At 38.7% G+C, this 10000-nt stretch overlaps 1 protein-coding gene across 1 annotated transcript in view; it reads left to right on the top strand.

The window, feature by feature from the left end:
• Positions 1-3900: 3900 nt before the first annotated feature.
• LOC137979202 (lymphotoxin-alpha-like) overlaps positions 3901-10000 on the top strand; it is a 28554-nt gene continuing 22454 nt past the window's right edge. The window contains exon 1 of the mRNA XM_068826410.1: positions 3901-3989. The gene's annotated coding sequence lies outside the window, so the exon portion shown is untranslated. The remainder of the gene's footprint in view (positions 3990-10000) is intronic.

Genomic DNA, 10000 nt, shown 5'->3' with positions numbered 1-10000 from the left:
ATTTTCCGGGGAAAATGTTTTGATTTTCATCCAAGCCAAAATATTCGCGGGAAAATCGGGAGGTAAGCATCAACATCGCTAACGCAAATGAAGCTACCAGATGCTATCAAGTGACGCGTTCATAATTTGTTTTCTCTCTTTGTACATCACCCGCGATACAGAATTATTTGACGAACGTATTAAACCTTGAGAATTACCAGTGCTCTTCTAGAGTGAAAAAAAAAAAAAAAAAAAACAGAAAAAAAAACAAAGAAAGAAACTCTGCATTGACCTTGATTTTCAAACAGATCACCTCTTTACTACCTCTCGCTCATTATTTCGTACTTCCCTTTAAATATTTTTCTGAAAGCTTAGGAAAGCGAACTGCCATTTTCACGCAAGAGCGATCCGCAAGAGCTTGGTTTCAACTACGCATGAGCAGAACATAATTTGCAGCAAAACACTTATTTGTAGACAGTTATTTGCAGGTCACGTGGTGGGCTCTCAGCCGATGAAAAGGAAGGAAAAAGTCCATCGAATGATAAAAGCAATGATCGTGCAACAAAATTCCTTTCAAGAAAAATTGTAAACAATGGCAACGACCTCTTCTTGAAAAGTAAAATTAGTAAAGCAATTAATTAATTAATAAGAGATTAGGACGCATGGACACTCAAATATCGCTAGAAAGGAATGGACTTGCGGTATTTTCATAAGCCCTTCAAAGTTGAACTCGGAAACGGAAACATACCCGAATCCACTTTTTACTTTGCTGAAAGTATGAGCGCCTCTTACAGACTAAGTAAATATTAGTCGTAATTTATCTCTTAACATTTACATAAATGGGGGTTAAGATACTACAAGTGCCCCACGGAAAGCAGTTGGTTAATTGAAGCCTCAAGTGCAACCAATCAGTGCTGAGAATTGCACTAATCACCTATGTAAGAATAAATTCAGCTTCAGTACGGAAGCGCTCCCAGAATAGTCAAGCCAGGTCGTGTTGAGATTAAAGTCCAGCATTCACCTTTGTGGAAGGTAAGAGCCTCATAAATTGCCTTTTTTCTGATCTATGCTTGAGCTTAGGTTGTGTTAAAAAGGAATTAATATTGTAAAAGAAGGCAAATAAGGAAAGGAAATCATCTCTGCTCTCAATTTATGGCACCTCGATAACCAAAACTTACTCTTCGAGGGTTGCAAAATAAGCGAAAAGTGACAGCATTCTTCGCGCTAATTGTATAATTTCTAATAGGCCACCAGAATGTAGATTGAAAACGAAAAGAACTGACAAATTTTCGTGAAAAGCCGGGCAGCATATCCGCGATAAATGTATGACTTCTGACTGAAAAACAAAAAGGCTTAGCGCATGAGGTTTTGGATTCTCTCTTCCTAACTTTACCAAAAGATAAACAATTTTCATCGACCATATATTCTGAGCAACTCTGCTAAAAAAGAGAAGAGAGCATTTTCCGACTGGTGAGGCAGAGCTGTGTAAATGGTGACTTTTGTCAGTTTATAATTGTAAATAATAGCGGAGCACCATGGGCAACAGTTTTTGGGAAATCTATCGATGCAAGAAATTTTTAGTGGGTTACCAGAGTCATATAAACGGGATTTTCAATCACGTTTACTCGAACGAGGCTACCCACGCGAGCTGGTTGATAAAACACTGGCAGAGGTAGTATTTTCATCGGGAAATGAAGCTTTAAAAAACAAAACAAAGACATCCAAAAACACTCTACCGTTCGTTACTACATTCAACCCAGCTGTACCTAAACTCAAAGAGATCCTTATGAAAAACTGGTTCTAATTTCTAACGTCCCTAAACTTGCGCGCATTTTTCCTAATGTTCCTATTGTCACCTACAGGAAGGACAAATCACTCAAGGACTTTCTAGTCAGAGCTTCAATTCCTTCTCAAACTTGAAACCATCTAAACCTAGCAAACCCTAGGAACACACAGGTTTCCGGAACATTCCGCCACGAAGCATTACTAAACCGTGACGCACCTACTACCTCTTAAAATCGCAAAATAGAAAGACCACGAGCTCTTATACCACCTTAAGTCAGAGCCCCATTTCTTTCGTCTATAAAAACTGAACGGAGTTATATACAGTAGGGAAGGTCACAATACCACAACTACTCCAGAATTCTACAATCTACTTTGTTTTTCTTTAAATGTAAAATATTAATTGTCCTACTACAAACTTTACTACAGTTGTAATGTCAAGCTCTAACTTATGTGTGCTTTGAAACCTGGTTCCTTGAACAAGAAACCCTCGCTCCTGAGTAAACGTTTGCAAAAACACGGATGGCATGCTGTAGTCTATCTCTTTCTCTCTGTCTCTTTCCACTGTATCTCTATCTCTCCCTTTTTTTGAGTAGAGCAGGCATAAGCTAGGTCTGGATGGATTTTCTGCGAGAGTTAGCCATCAAAAAAGGGTTGGATCGATTTGTCGGGGGGAAAAGCAACGCCCAGATTAGTAAGTCTCTTTTTAATTGATCATTTCTGACTCAAAAACCCCTACGTTATTTGAGATGCCAAGGATAATTGCATGAGATTCTATGATAACCAATCTCGTTTGCTAAAGGTAATTTTTTCTTCTTTCCATGAAACCTACTTATTTTATTTTTCCACCATTTTCAAACCGCTTTAGTTGACTTTAATTAAGCTGTAGAAAAATCAGTCGAGTACAAATTGAAAAGCCTATAAAATCTAAATTTCACTTTCCTGAGAGGTGCTGTGTCAATGCAGTGAACACACTCAATACTTTGAAAAAATTCTATCGTCTCGCTGTCTTTCAAACTGACAATTAATTTTGTCAACACGATGACCTTAGCTGGCACAGTGGTACCAGGTAACAGCAACTCTTGCAAGTGGCACGCAATAGAGCTCTTTGATAAAGGCAGCAAAATAAAATATTCTTTTGTCTTAATGCTGATAAACCGTTCTAGCCTCCCTACGACGAGCAAATTTCAAAAGAATATTTGTTTCAAAATGAGGGCCATTTACGAAAGTGGTCTGTAATTAAAGAGCAGTGTGACGTTGCAAAGGATCGTCCTTCCTGCGAAAGGAAAAGATGAAGGGAGGGGTCACTCAATTTAAGGATTGAAGGGGAAGGGCTTTGGTCATGCAATTACAAAAAGGATCTTGCACAAGAAAGTAGAATTACAAATTAAAGGAGGCAACACTTGCTATTCGGATTTGTAAAATACAGAGACCCTGTGGTTGTATTAATATAAAATACTTGCCTGTTTCAACACCATCAAAAAATTCATGTTCAGAAGAACTCCCCAAACTACCACATTAAATTTAATTGGCTGTGTCCTTCGGGGTGTATGCAAGGACAACATCGACGAGAACCAGAACGACGTAAAATCGAGCGATTTGACATTGCTTCCATGAACGGGTGTTTTTATATCTTGCCCTCAGTCAAACCCGGGAAGTGATGAATCGTTGTCAGGATGGAAACCGAACGATAGATTAAAGTAATGATCGCGCAACAAAATTCCTTTCAAGAAAAAGTGCAAACAATGGCAACGACCTCTTCTTGAAAAGTAAACTTAGTAAAGCAATTAATTAATTAATAAATAAGAGATTAGGACGCATGGACACTCAAATATCACTAGAAAGGAATGGACTGGCGGTATTTTCATAAGCGCTTCAAAGTTGAACTCTGAAACGGAAACATACCCGATTCCACTTTTTACTTTGCTGAAAGTATGTCTGCATTATCGAAAAGTAGTATTCGTGAAAAAATTATGAGGGCCTGCTACAGACTAAGTAAATATTAGTCGTAATTTATCTCTTAACATTTACATAAATGGGGGTTAAGATACTACAAGTGCCCCACGGAAAGCAGTTGGTTAATTGAAGCCTCAAGTGCAACCAATCAGTGCTGAGAATTGCACTAATCACCTATGTAAGAATAAATTCAGCTTCAGTACGGAAGCGCTCCCAGAATAGTCAAGCCAGGTCGTGTTGAGATTAAAGTCCAGCATTCACCTTTGTGGAAGGTAAGAGCCTCATAAATTGCCTTTTTTCTGATCTATGCTTGAGCTTAGGTTGTGTTAAAAAGGAATTAATATTGTAAAAGAAGGCAAATAAGGAAAGGAAATCATCTCTGCTCTCAATTTATGGCACCTCGATAACCAAAACTTACTCTTCGAGGGTTGCAAAATAAGCGAAAAGTGACAGCATTCTTCGCGCTAATTGTATAATTTCTAATAGGCCACCAGAATGTAGATTGAAAACGAAAAGAACTGACAAATTTTCGTGAAAAGCCGGGCAGCATATCCGCGATAAATGTATGACTTCTGACTGAAAAACAAAAAGGCTTAGCGCATGAGGTTTTGGATTCTCTCTTCCTAACTTTACCAAAAGATAAACAATTTTCATCGACCATATATTCTGAGCAACTCTGCTAAAAAAGAGAAGAGAGCATTTTCCGACTGGTGAGGCAGAGCTGTGTAAATGGTGACTTTTGTCAGTTTATAATTGTAAATAATAGCGGAGCACCATGGGCAACAGTTTTTGGGAAATCTATCGATGCAAGAAATTTTTAGTGGGTTACCAGAGTCATATAAACGGGATTTTCAATCACGTTTACTCGAACGAGGCTACCCACGCGAGCTGGTTGATAAAACACTGGCAGAGGTAGTATTTTCATCGGGAAATGAAGCTTTAAAAAACAAAACAAAGACATCCAAAAACACTCTACCGTTCGTTACTACATTCAACCCAGCTGTACCTAAACTCAAAGAGATCCTTATGAAAAACTGGTTCTAATTTCTAACGTCCCTAAACTTGCGCGCATTTTTCCTAATGTTCCTATTGTCACCTACAGGAAGGACAAATCACTCAAGGACTTTCTAGTCAGAGCTTCAATTCCTTCTCAAACTTGAAACCATCTAAACCTAGCAAACCCTAGGAACACACAGGTTTCCGGAACATTCCGCCACGAAGCATTACTAAACCGTGACGCACCTACTACCTCTTAAAATCGCAAAATAGAAAGACCACGAGCTCTTATACCACCTTAAGTCAGAGCCCCATTTCTTTCGTCTATAAAAACTGAACGGAGTTATATACAGTAGGGAAGGTCACAATACCACAACTACTCCAGAATTCTACAATCTACTTTGTTTTTCTTTAAATGTAAAATATTAATTGTCCTACTACAAACTTTACTACAGTTGTAATGTCAAGCTCTAACTTATGTGTGCTTTGAAACCTGGTTCCTTGAACAAGAAACCCTCGCTCCTGAGTAAACGTTTGCAAAAACACGGATGGCATGCTGTAGTCTATCTCTTTCTCTCTGTCTCTTTCCACTGTATCTCTATCTCTCCCTTTTTTTGAGTAGAGCAGGCATAAGCTAGGTCTGGATGGATTTTCTGCGAGAGTTAGCCATCAAAAAAGGGTTGGATCGATTTGTCGGGGGGAAAAGCAACGCCCAGATTAGTAAGTCTCTTTTTAATTGATCATTTCTGACTCAAAAACCCCTACGTTATTTGAGATGCCAAGGATAATTGCATGAGATTCTATGATAACCAATCTCGTTTGCTAAAGGTAATTTTTTCTTCTTTCCATGAAACCTACTTATTTTATTTTTCCACCATTTTCAAACCGCTTTAGTTGACTTTAATTAAGCTGTAGAAAAATCAGTCGAGTACAAATTGAAAAGCCTATAAAATCTAAATTTCACTTTCCTGAGAGGTGCTGTGTCAATGCAGTGAACACACTCAATACTTTGAAAAAATTCTATCGTCTCGCTGTCTTTCAAACTGACAATTAATTTTGTCAACACGATGACCTTAGCTGGCACAGTGGTACCAGGTAACAGCAACTCTTGCAAGTGGCACGCAATAGAGCTCTTTGATAAAGGCAGCAAAATAAAATATTCTTTTGTCTTAATGCTGATAAACCGTTCTAGCCTCCCTACGACGAGCAAATTTCAAAAGAATATTTGTTTCAAAATGAGGGCCATTTACGAAAGTGGTCTGTAATTAAAGAGCAGTGTGACGTTGCAAAGGATCGTCCTTCCTGCGAAAGGAAAAGATGAAGGGAGGGGTCACTCAATTTAAGGATTGAAGGGGAAGGGCTTTGGTCATGCAATTACAAAAAGGATCTTGCACAAGAAAGTAGAATTACAAATTAAAGGAGGCAACACTTGCTATTCGGATTTGTAAAATACAGAGACCCTGTGGTTGTATTAATATAAAATACTTGCCTGTTTCAACACCATCAAAAAATTCATGTTCAGAAGAACTCCCCAAACTACCACATTAAATTTAATTGGCTGTGTCCTTCGGGGTGTATGCAAGGACAACATCGACGAGAACCAGAACGACGTAAAATCGAGCGATTTGACATTGCTTCCATGAACGGGTGTTTTTATATCTTGCCCTCAGTCAAACCCGGGAAGTGATGAATCGTTGTCAGGATAGAAACCGAACGATAGATTAAAGTAATGATCGCGCAACAAAATTCCTTTCAAGAAAAAGTGCAAACAATGGCAACGACCTCTTCTTGAAAAGTAAACTTAGTAAAGCAATTAATTAATTAATAAATAAGAGATTAGGACGCATGGACACTCAAATATCACTAGAAAGGAATGGACTGGCGGTATTTTCATAAGCGCTTCAAAGTTGAACTCTGAAACGGAAACATACCCGATTCCACTTTTTACTTTGCTGAAAGTATGTCTGCATTATCGAAAAGTAGTATTCGTGAAAAAATTATGAGGGCCTGCTACAGACTAAGTAAATATTAGTCGTAATTTCTCTCTTAACATAAATGGGGGTTAAGACATACTACAAGTGCCCCACGGAAAGCAGTTGGTTAATTGAAGCTGGGTTACGTGTAGTTTTTATAGTAGAGTAGGAGCTACGCTATTGGTGGTAATATGGCAACGTGAAAAATAGGAATATATTAGTTAAATGAAAAGCGTTCGTTAATACCGTGAGGAGCCGACTTGGAAGATGAATTTTTGTTCCAGATTCTTGCGGCTTTCCGTCGTACCTAGATGTAGGGAAAGACCGCAGACAGCCATGTGTTTTTTAGAGTGGTCAGAGAGATTAAAATGGCGATCGACTGGCTTAGATGCATCCTTGTCATTCTTCTCAACATCGCGAAGGTGTTCGCGGAATCGGTCACCTAGTCGTCTACCTGTCTCTCCAAGTATAATTTATTGCATAACTTACAGGTTATGCAATAAATGACATTTGCGGAGGTACATGTGAAACGATCGGTGATCTTAACAGATCGCTTAGGTCCCCATATCTTGCTAGTGTTAACATTGAAAAGACAAGTTTTGCATCGTGAGCGCGCGCATTTGAAAGTGCCGGGTTGCTCGTGAGTTTTGAGCGCGCTTCTAACTAAAAAGTTGCCTACGGTTTTGTCGCGTTTGAATGAAATAAGTGGAGGTTGCGAAGAGATTCTACCAGTCTCGGGATCATTTTGGAGTAATTTAAAATTATTAACAAGGATACTTTTGACTGCGTGATTATGAGGATGGAAAGTGAGGGTGAATGGACTTCTGTCATTCTTATCTTTTTAAAAATCGATGAGTAACCAGGGGCATAATTGAAAAGTTAAAAACGTTCTCTTGTTAAAAGTTTAAAAGGGCATCCAGACCGGTTAAGACCCTACAACAGGAATTTGCCTCTCCCAAATCAAGACTTTCATCAGATCGGCAAACGAACGTTGTCTATAAAATCCCCTGTGCGGACTGCACATAGAATTATATCGGAGAAACGGGTAGATGCTTACACACTAGAAAAAAGGAACACATACGAAACACCAAAGTTTTTAAAAGTGGTTCCAATGTTGCCAGTCATGCGTGGCTCGACTACTGATTTTGAGAATGCACGCGTCATCGACAGAGGCAATTTACGCGTAAGAAAAACGCTGAAATGCAGGCACACTGCACTTACTAGCCAGGCAGACAATAATTCTAAGCAGCTGCCAAGACAATACTCAATTTTATTCTAATCTTATCCATCACAAGTATTTCTTTTGTATTTTTTTTTGTATTTATTTATATTAGTTTGTTACTTTCTCACCGTTTTGTACATATATATTTTTACCTTTGCTTTTTACACCTCACTTTTTAAAGATTGCAGACTGGCAATCGAAAGCTCAGTGTTTTTAAAACTTTTAACCTGAGAACGTTTTTAATGGAATTCTGTCATTCTAATCTTTTTGTGACTTTTGTAGTGATGTCTGTTGATCAAATTGTTGGGCGCGATGATGGCCCGCTTTGACCACAGAGACAGAATAGCCACGTTTTTCGAAGAACTGGCACATCTCCTCTGATTTGCTGGAAAAATCGGAGTCATCACTACATAGACGTCGAAGTCTATGAAATTGAGAATAAGGAATGGACTTCTTGACATGTGATGGATGTGACGATGAATACAACAAATAACTGTGAGAATCTGTGGGTTTGTAGTGCACACTGGTACATAGCACGTTGCTCCTAATAGAAACTTTGATATCTAGGAAAGGCAATGAAGTTTCCGAAATTTCCCAGGTATGTTTAAGAGCCGGATGAAAAGAGTTGACGGAGGTTATAAATTGATCGAGTTCTTCTCTGCTGGATGAAATAGCGCCGATGCAGTCGTCGATGTAGCGGCCGTAGAGTTCAGGTTTGAGGCCGTTGTACTGATTAAAAAACTGGTGTTCAACATATCCTACAAAAAGATTGGCATAGCTAGGTCCCTATTCTTGTGCCCATCGCTACACCATTAATTTGTTTGTAATAGTTTGAAAAACGAATGAAAAATGAATGAAAAACAGTTAAGCGTGAAAACTAGTTCGGCAAGGCGGAGGAGCGTTTCCGAGCTTGGTTCTTTGACAGTGCGTGGATCAAAAAAGTGTTTAAGTTCTTGAAGACCTTTGCTATTTGGAATGACTGTGTGTAGAGATGTAATGTCCATGGTGAAAATAAGTTGGTCTTGGCGGAAGAAATTGAAATCGCGGAAAATCTAGTGCGTGTGTACTGTCTTTAATGTATGATAGCAGAGATTTGACGATAGGCGTCATAATCCTGTCTAAGTAGCTAGAAATGAGTTCGGTGGGGCAACTACAGGCAGAAACGATAGGGCGACCTGGGTTGTTGGGTTTGTGAATTTAGGCAAGAAGTAAATGCACGAAGCTCTAGAGGTGTTGATGATGAGATTAGTTGCAGTGTCCGGTAATTCTTGATTAAGTATGAGATTGTGAATGGTGTCTTAGACAAGTTTTTGATTTTTGGAAGTGAGATCTTTCTGGATTTTGGCATAAACGAGTTGTCAAAAAGTTGCCGCAAAGCTCCTTTTTGGTAAAGGTCGGACCGCCAAACAACTACCGCGCCGCCTTTGTCGGCAGATTTGACAACTATGTCATTGCGTTTACTAAGATTTTTAAGCGCATCCACTCTTCCGAGGAAAGGTTGGAAAATTTACTGTTACGATTGAATTTAAGTTTGTGAATGTCGTGACGGTATTTTTTGGTGAAAAAATCTAAAGAGGCAAATTGTCCCTCTTGGGGAGTCCATTTAGATTTGCGAACTTCAAGTGTTTCAAAAATATCTTTGTTAAAAGTGTCCGAATCATCCTCTTTGTCATAAAAAAAGGGCTTTTAACTGAACGCGGCGAAGGAATTTTTCAACATCTTGCTTAATAGAAAATTCGTTGGTGCGTTTGGTAATAGGGACAAAATTTAGGCCCTTACTGAGAACAGATTTCTCTGAGTCAGTAAGCGGAAGATTTTCTGGAATTGTAACTACGGTATTATGGCTATAGACCCTATGCAAAAATGGCTGCCTTTAAATTATTCTTTTGTTCATATTTAAAATAGCCCAACTAACCTCCTTCGGGATAACAAAATTCTTTAGAATTTTTGTCTCAAAAACGAGGTTAGTTGGGCTATTTTGAATATGAACAAAGGAATAATTTAAAGGCAGCCATTTTTGCATAGGGTATATGCAATGTAGTGTCGTCGGTAATTTGCGGACCTATTAATTGTTGAAGTTGTAGAGTCTTGG

Source organism: Montipora foliosa, chromosome 1, assembly GCF_036669935.1.
Source record: "Montipora foliosa isolate CH-2021 chromosome 1, ASM3666993v2, whole genome shotgun sequence".
Lineage (NCBI taxonomy): Eukaryota > Metazoa > Cnidaria > Anthozoa > Scleractinia > Acroporidae > Montipora > Montipora foliosa.
The sequence above is the reverse complement of the archived record's forward strand: the minus strand, read 5'-3'. Positions and strand labels throughout refer to the sequence as shown.